This window comes from Rattus rattus, chromosome 8 (genome assembly GCF_011064425.1).
Source record: "Rattus rattus isolate New Zealand chromosome 8, Rrattus_CSIRO_v1, whole genome shotgun sequence".
Lineage (NCBI taxonomy): Eukaryota > Metazoa > Chordata > Mammalia > Rodentia > Muridae > Rattus > Rattus rattus.
The window spans coordinates 34,605,915-34,614,358 of NC_046161.1; positions in this window are offsets into that span (position 1 = coordinate 34,605,915).

The window sequence follows — 8,444 nt, forward strand, 5'->3', positions numbered from 1 at the left end:
AACATCTACTGTAAGAGGAAGGGGAACCTCGGGGGAGGGGAACGCTGACTGGGTGGAAGTCCATTAGGAAAGAGAATGCCAAACTGGAGTACCACGGTGAGATCACAGACACCTGCCACCTTCGCCATCCGTCACCCAGACCCATACCAGGTTTTTCCCCAAATTGACTGAACCTTTGGCTACACCTACCAGAGTTGCCAGTAAATCCAGTTTGCATATTAACTTCCTTCCCATGCCCCAAGCTACCAGATTTGCTGACCATTCAAGCCTCATATTACCCTGCACCAGTCATCTACTCTCTCAGCCATCTTCTCATCTTGGATTCCCACTGTCCTTAGCAGCAGGTCTATTCATCAGAATGCCCAAACTGGGGGTGTGGATGGTTAGGCATCCTAATCTACTTCAGAGTCTCCTTGACTTCTGCCTAGACTTGATAGTCACTTCAGATCTGGCTTCCTCCATTCCAGGTCATACTATTTAGAATTTCCAGGTTTGTCTTATTGGGCAAGTTAACATCCTCAAGGCTCAGATTTTCTCCTCTGTAAAATAGAAATAAAAAAAAAAAAACAAAACTACTTTTCTACCAGGTTAGAAATGGTTAGGTTAGGCATAACTTACTGTATGTTACATGCGCAAAGAGTGTTGTTGCTAGTTCTTTTAAGTGCCAAATCTGTAAATCCTTAAAATCCTCTAAGGATTCTATTTGCTTTACAAATCTCAGAGTGGTACAACCTCGTGGCAGAGGACTTAGTTTACCATACTCAATTCCAGCCAGTTTAAGAGTTGTTGTTTTCATGAACACAGTACTACCTTAAACATTAGTCTGGAATCATTATGGGTAATAGTCATAGTTTGTTACAATAGCAGTTTCATGAATGGCAATTTTATGTTAGTTAGCCCCAGGGGGAGCTTAAGAAGATCACAATTGGGAGAATCATCCTTTGCTGTGCTGTATCATCTTTCTTTTGGAAATTTGAAAACATTTCACAAGTGGTAATTATGCTCCCTCACACCCACTGAGAAATGGATATTATTATAGGAGCTGGTTTATGGATGAGTAACTTGGATGAAGCATTCAGCTGCTGAAACACCATGACCCTCTCTCAGAAATGTTGATCTCTCTTCTGTGACCATCCTCCATATGATGCCCAATGTCTAGCCCCGAGGACTCTTCCAATGGATAGGAAAGTACAGAAGAGCTAAAGCACAGAGAAGCTTACATAGTCTCACTGTGAGACCTAGCTAGTGAAGGCTGAAGAACAACAATGCAGCTTAACGTTCTAGCAAACTAGAGGCCAAACTACTAGCAAAGGTTAACTGCCACTGGACAGAGTAACCAGTACCATTTTAATTCTTGGAGGTTTCTCCTCAAGCAGACATCAAGAAGACAGCTAGCTTGTCAACTCCAACTTAAATAGCATGTAATATGGTTCTCTTAAAAGCTCTATGGAGAATGGCCAGACAAGTTGCTCAGAGTCCAAATGCTACTTTTGGTAAGTTCTTTAGTATACCTATAACTGAGACACTTTCTATGGGCCCACAATTGCAATTTTAGCGGTTCCCTCTAGGAACTGAGGAATTCTTATTCTAAATACCATGACAAAATATACCAACTATTATGTTCTTTGACAAGCCAAGTTGCCATGAAAAAAATACCAAATATACCAAAATAATTGGTATATCAAAGTTGAGTATTCAGTCTTCAAGAGAGGAAATTACCTTGACTGCCTCAAATGTGCTAGATATCCAGCCCTGAGCTCTACTTGTATTCAGTATTCACATTGGCCTCCATGACAGACTTCAGAAGAGCAGAGACCCAGAGGAGAGAATTATAGTACATTATGACACGTCAATTATGAGACCTAGATCAGGAGAAGGAAGTGGTTATTTGTGCTCCAAATCATCATGCTACTGGGACTTCCTCCCTGGGCTTCATTAATAAAGTGGAAAGGGTATGGCATTATAAGACTATGATTAAACACCAGTTTTACCGCTAAATTCAGTGTGACAGTAATAGCAGGCAAGTACTCTTGGACCTATTAAAGATAGTCAACCTGGACTCAGGGGAAAGATTGACAAATTCTTCAGACAGGTGACACAGAGGTGCCAGTGCCCCAAACTGACCTACTTTAAGTTTCCTAAAGTCTAACCCTAAGTGCTACCAACTAGAGAATTGATTCAGACACCAGGACTTTGTCTACTTACAAAAAACAAGCTGGGCACATGCCTTTAACCCCAGCACTCTGGAGGCAGAGCCAGGTGGATCTCTGTGAGTTCTAGGTCAGTCTGGTCTACATATCATGTTCCAACACACACATAGTTGCATAAAGAGACTGTCTCAAAACTATGTAACTTGTGTTTTCCTTAGTGTGATTTTCATAAACCTGTGAGGTCTCTTGTCCTGAGATCTCCTGGACAGGAGTTTGATAGACTACAGAGCTCTGTTTGGGAAGTTGATGATCTAGAGGAGAAGCTGGGAGGCCAGTGAAAGAGATGAAAAAGTACCTATGGTTCTCTTGGGATCTGCAACCTTTCCTGAGTCTTTTCCCAGAGAATATAAGTAGCAACCAACTCATGGAAGCATTTTTGAGGACTGTGACTAGATGTTTCTTAGAGATGACAAGAGAGTTGCGGAGAGCCACAGGGCATTCGTGCACCCAGGACAACCCCAAAAGAAGGTTGAACACTATCATGTAACAAATTTCCTACCTACTGAATGATAAGAGGCTGTTTTCTATTGGGAAGCAGACTAATAAAACTACCTGGACCTTTACAGCCAACATGGTCTCTCTGTGTTCCCCCTCTAAAGCTTCCCAGCTGTCTAGGGTTTTAGAAAGCATTCTCAAGTAGATGGGGAGGATCCAGGGAACTTCTCCTATAGAGAATTATTTCTGTCAGCCAAGGTTAAATGAAGACAGGTAAACATACAGGGAAGACTGCTGCAGCCAGCACTTCTTGGGTCATGAAATCTTGACTGGGGGTGGCAAGGGAATGACAAAAAGAACAGACACACAGACATATGTACAGAAAACCATGGGTCAGGTGTAGTGCGCACACTTTGATGGACTGGCACTACTGTCTTCATCTGAGCCCCAGACATTTATTAGGCACATCACAGGGGGAGGAGTTAGCTAGTCCCAGTGGGAGGTATCTATAGGTAAGCAATCAAAGTCTGTAAATAGCCAGAAAGAGAAGCTGTAGTTACTAGTTTCTGTACACACCAATGAACAGTTTGCTCCCAAACACTTAGAAAAGCTTTACCACCCCTCTGGACCTCAAACCAGGGAAGGCTTTGTCACTCTCATGAGGCTAAGGCATTGGAGATATTGACACAATTGTGCCCATGCCAATCACTCAGGGCACGGGGTTGGGGATTTAGCTCAGCGGTAGAGCGCTTGCCTAGTGAGCGCCAGGCCCTGGGTTCGGTCCCCAGCTCCGGAGGAAAAAAAAAAAAAAAAAAAAAAAAGCTACCAATCACTCAGGGCTTCCTCTGCTCTCTACAGAAAACAGGATGGACAGGCCTACCAGAAGTCACTGACTAGATTCACATAAAAACCTGATTTTGTTCTCATTCCCATCTTGTTCTAATTTCTTAGTTTCCTCTTTACTTTCCTTCCCTGCTTTGTGTTTCTGTCATGATCTTCTGGCCCAAATTATTTTCTCTAAGCATCATTTAAGCAGGGTTAACCTATAACCTTTAGTCCTTCAGTCTCCTTCATCCAGACTATGGCTTCTAAACTTGCATTGTGTCAGATGCTGAAGGAGGTGCTAGGAACAAACAGAAATGCATAATCAAACACTGCATTGTGGGTAAACTTCCAGAACTTGAGAACTGAAGAGCTAATTCTTTTGTTTTTGTTTTTTACAATAGTATTCTTTTTTTATTTTAACTTATGTTCATTATTCTACATCATTTTATATTTTAGCTTTTTTTTTCTGTAAAGCTAACTTTGTTATAACTCATAGAGTTTTTTTCTTTAGAATTGTATATTCTTTTTTCCATCTTTTATTAAATTGGTATTTCTTATTTACATTTCAAATGTTATTCCCTTTCCTGGTCTTCAGGCCAACATCCCACTACCCCCTCCACCTCCCCTTCTATATGGGCTTCCCCTCCCCATCCTCCCCCATTACCGCCCTCCCCCCAACAATCACGTTCACTGGGGGTCCAGTCTTGGCAGGACCAAGGGCTTCCTCTTCCACTGGTGCCCTTACTAGGCTATTCATTGCTACTTATGCAGTTGGAGCCCAGGGTCAGTCCATGTATAGTCTTTGAGTAGTGGCTTAGTCCCTGGAAGCTCTGGTTGGTTGGCATTCTTGTTCATATGGGGTCTCAAGCCCCTTCAAGCTCTTCCAGTCCTTTCTCTGATTCCTTCAACGGGGGTCCCATTCTCAGTTCAGTGGATTGCTGCTGGCATTTTCCTATGTATTTGCTGTATTCTGGGTGTGTCTCTCAGGAGAGATCTTCATCCAGTTCCTGTCAGCTTGTACTTCTTTGCTTCATCAATCTTATCTAGTTTGGTGGCTGTATATGTATGGGCCATATGTGGGGCAGGCTCTGATTGGGTGTTCCTTCAGCCTCTGATCTAAACTTTGCCTCCCTATTCCCTGCCAAGGGTATTCTTGTTCCCCTTTTAAAGAAGGAGTGAAGCATCAGCATTTTGGTCATCCTTTTTGAGTTTCATATGTTCTAGGCATCTAGGGTAATTCAAGCATTTGGGATAATGTCCACATATCAATGAGTGCATACCATGTGTGTTTATCTGTGATTGGGTTACCTCACTCAGGATGATATTTTCCAGTTCCATCCATTTGCCTACGTATTTCATAAAGTCATTGTTTTTGATAGCTGAGTAATATTCCATTGTGTAGATGTACCACATTTTCTGTATCCATTCCTCCGTTGAAGGGCATCTGGGTTCTTTCCAGCTTCTGGCTATTATAAATAAGGCTGCTATGAACATAGTGGAGCATGTGTCTTTGTTGTACGTTGGGGCATCTTTTGGGTATATGCCCAGGAGAGGTATAGCTGAGTCCTCAGGTAGTTCAATGTCCAATTTTCTGAGGAACCTCCAGACTGATTTCCAGAATGGTTGTACCAGTCTGCAATCCCACCAACAATGGAGGAGTGTTCCTCTTTCTCCACATCCTCATCAGCATCTACTGTCTCCTGAGTTTTTGATCTTAGCCATTCTGACTGGTGTGAGGTGAAATCTCAGGGTTGTTTTGATTTGCATTTCCCTTATGACTAAAGATGTTGAACATTTCTTTAGGTGTTTCTCAGCCATTCGGCATTCCTCAGCTGTGAATTCTTTATTTAGCTCTGAACCCCATTTTTTAATAGGGTTATTTGTCTCCCTGTGGTCTAACTTCTTGAGTTCTTTGTATATTTTTTATATAAGGCCTCTATCTGTTGTAGGATTGGTAAAGATGTTTTCCCAATCTGTTGGCTGCCGTTTTGTCCTAACCACAGTGTCCTTTGCCTTACAGAAGCTTTGTAGTTTTATGAGATCCCATTTGTCAATTCTTGATCTTAGAGCATAAGCCATTGGTGTTTTGTTCAGGAAAATTTTTCCAGTGCCCATGTGTTCGAGATGCTGCCCTAGTTTTTCTTCTATTAGTTTGAGTATATCTGGTTTGATGTGGAGGTCCTTGATCCACTTGGACTTAAGCTTTGTACAGGGTGATAACAATGGTCCAATATGCATCCTTCTACATGCTGACCTCCAGTTGAACCAGCACAATTTGCTGAAAATGCTATCTTTTTTCCATTGGATGGTTTTGGCTCCTTTGTCAAAAATCAAGTGACCATAGGTGTGTGGGTTCATTTCTGGGTCTTCAATTCTATTCCACTGATCTACTCCCTGTCTCTGTACCAATACCATACAATTTCTTTTTATCACTATTGCTCTGTAATACTGCTTGAGTTCGGGGATAGTGATTCCCCCAGAATTCCTTTTAATGTTGAGGTAGTTTTAGTTATCCTGTGTTTTTTGTTATTCCAAACGATTTTGCAAATTATTCTGTCTCACTCTGTGAGGAATTGGATTAGAATTTTGATGGGGATTGCATTGAATCCGTAGATTGCTTTTGATAAAATGGGCATTTTTACTATAATAATCCTGCCAATCCATGAGCATGGGAGATCTTTCCATCTTCAGAGATCTTTAATTTCTTTCTTCAGAGGCTTGAAGTTCTTATCATACAGATCTTTCACTTGCTGGGTTAAGTCCTGGCGGTATTTTATATTATTTGGGGACTATTAAGAAGGGTAATGTTTCCTAATTTCTTTCTCAAGCTTGTTTCTCTTTTGTGTAGAGGAAGGCTACTGATTTATTTGAGTTAAATTTATACCCAGCCACTTTGCTGAACGTGTTTATCAGTTTAGTAGTTCTCTGGTGGAACTTTTGGGATCGCTTAAATAAACTATCATATCATCTGCAAACAGTGATATTTTGACTTCTTCTTTTCCAATCTGTATCCCCTTGATCTCCTTTTGTTGTCTGATTGCTCTGGCTGGAACTTCAAGAACTATATTGAATAAGTAGGGAGAGAGTGGGCAACCTTGTCTAGTCCCTGATTTTCATGGGATTGCTTCAAGTTTCTCTCCATTTAGTTTAATGTTAGCTACTGGTTTGCTGTATTTGGCTTTTACTATGTTTAGGTATGGGCTTGAATTCCTGTTCTTTCCAGGACTTTTATCATGAAGGGGTGTTGAATTTTGTCAAATGCTTTCTCAGCATCTACTGAAATGACCATGTGGTTTTTATCTTTCAGTTTGTTTATATAGTGGATTACGTTGATGGATTTCCGTATATTAAACCATCCCTGCATGCCTGGGATGAAGCCTACTTGATCATGGTGGATGATTGTTTTGATGTGCTCTTGGATTCGGTTTGCAAGAATTTTATTGAGTATTTTTGGTTCGATATTCAAAAGGAAATAGGGTCACGAAGTTCTCTTTCTTTTGTTGGGTCTTTATTATTGGTTTAGGTATAAGAGTAATTGTGGCTTCATAGAAGGAATTCGGGTAGTGCTCCATCTGTGTTTCAATTTTGTGGAATAGTTTTGGAGTATTGATATGAGGTCTTCTATGAAGGTCTGATAGAATTCTGCACTAAACCCATCTGGACCTGAGCTCTTTTGGTTGGGAGAACTTAATGACTGCTTCTATTTCTTTAGGAGTTATGGCATTATTTAAATGGTTGATCTGTTCTTGATTTAACTTTGGTACCTGGTATCTGTCTGGGAAATTGTCCATTTCCTCCAGATTTTCAAGTTTTGTTGAATATAGGCTTTTGTAGTAGGATCTGATGATTTTTTGAATTTCTTCTGGCTCTGTTGTTATGTCTCACTTTACATTTCTGATTTTGTTAATTTGGACGCACTCTCTGTGTCCTCTGGTTAGTCTGGCTAAGTGTTTATCTATCTTGTTGATTTTTCTCAAAAACCAGCTTTTGCTTCTGTTGATTCTTTGTGTAGGCCTTTGTGTTTCTACTTGGTTGATTTCAGCTCTGAGTTTGATTATTTCCTGCCTGTGTGCTGTCAAGCTGCTGATATATGCTCTCTCCTGTTTCTTTCAGCAGGCACTCAGAGCTTTGAGTTTTCCTCTTAGCACAGCTTTCATTGTGTCCCATAATATTGGGTATGTTGTACCTTCCTTTTCATTAAATTCTAAGAAGTCTTTAATTTCTTTCTTTATTTCTTCCTTGACCAGGTTATCATTGAGTAGAGCATTGTTCAACTTCCATGTATATGTGGGCGTTCTTCCCTTACTGTTATTGAAGACCGGCTTTAGCCTGTGGTGGTCTGATAGGATGCATGGGATTATTTCTATCTTTCTGTATCTGTTAAGGCCTATTTTATGACCGATTATATGGTTAATTTTGGAGAAAGTACCATGAGGTGGTGGTTTTAGGATAGAATGTTCTATAAATATCTGTTAAGTCCATTTGGTTCATGACTTCTGTTAGTCTGTCTATATCTCTGTTTAATTTCTGTTTCCATGATCTGTCCATTGATGAGAGCGGGGTATTGAAATCTCCTACTATTATTGTGTGAAGTGCAATGTGTGCTTAGAGCTTTAGTAAGGTTTCTTTTATGAAAGTAGGTGCCCTTGCATTTGGAGCATAGATACTTTGGATTGATAATTCATCTTGATAGATATCTCCGTTAATGAATATGAAGTGTCCTTCCTATCTTTTTTGATGAGTTTTGGTTGAAAATCAATTTTATTCGATATTATAATGGCTACTCCAGCTTGCTTCTTCAGACCATTTGCTTGGAAAGTTGTTTTCCAGCCTTTCACTCTGAGGTAGTGTCTGTCTTTGTCTCTGAGGTGTGTTTCCTGTAGGCAGCAGAATGCAGGGTCCTCGTTGCGTATCCAGTTTGTTAATCTATGTCTTTTTATTGGGGAGTTGAGGCCATTGATGTTGAGAGATATT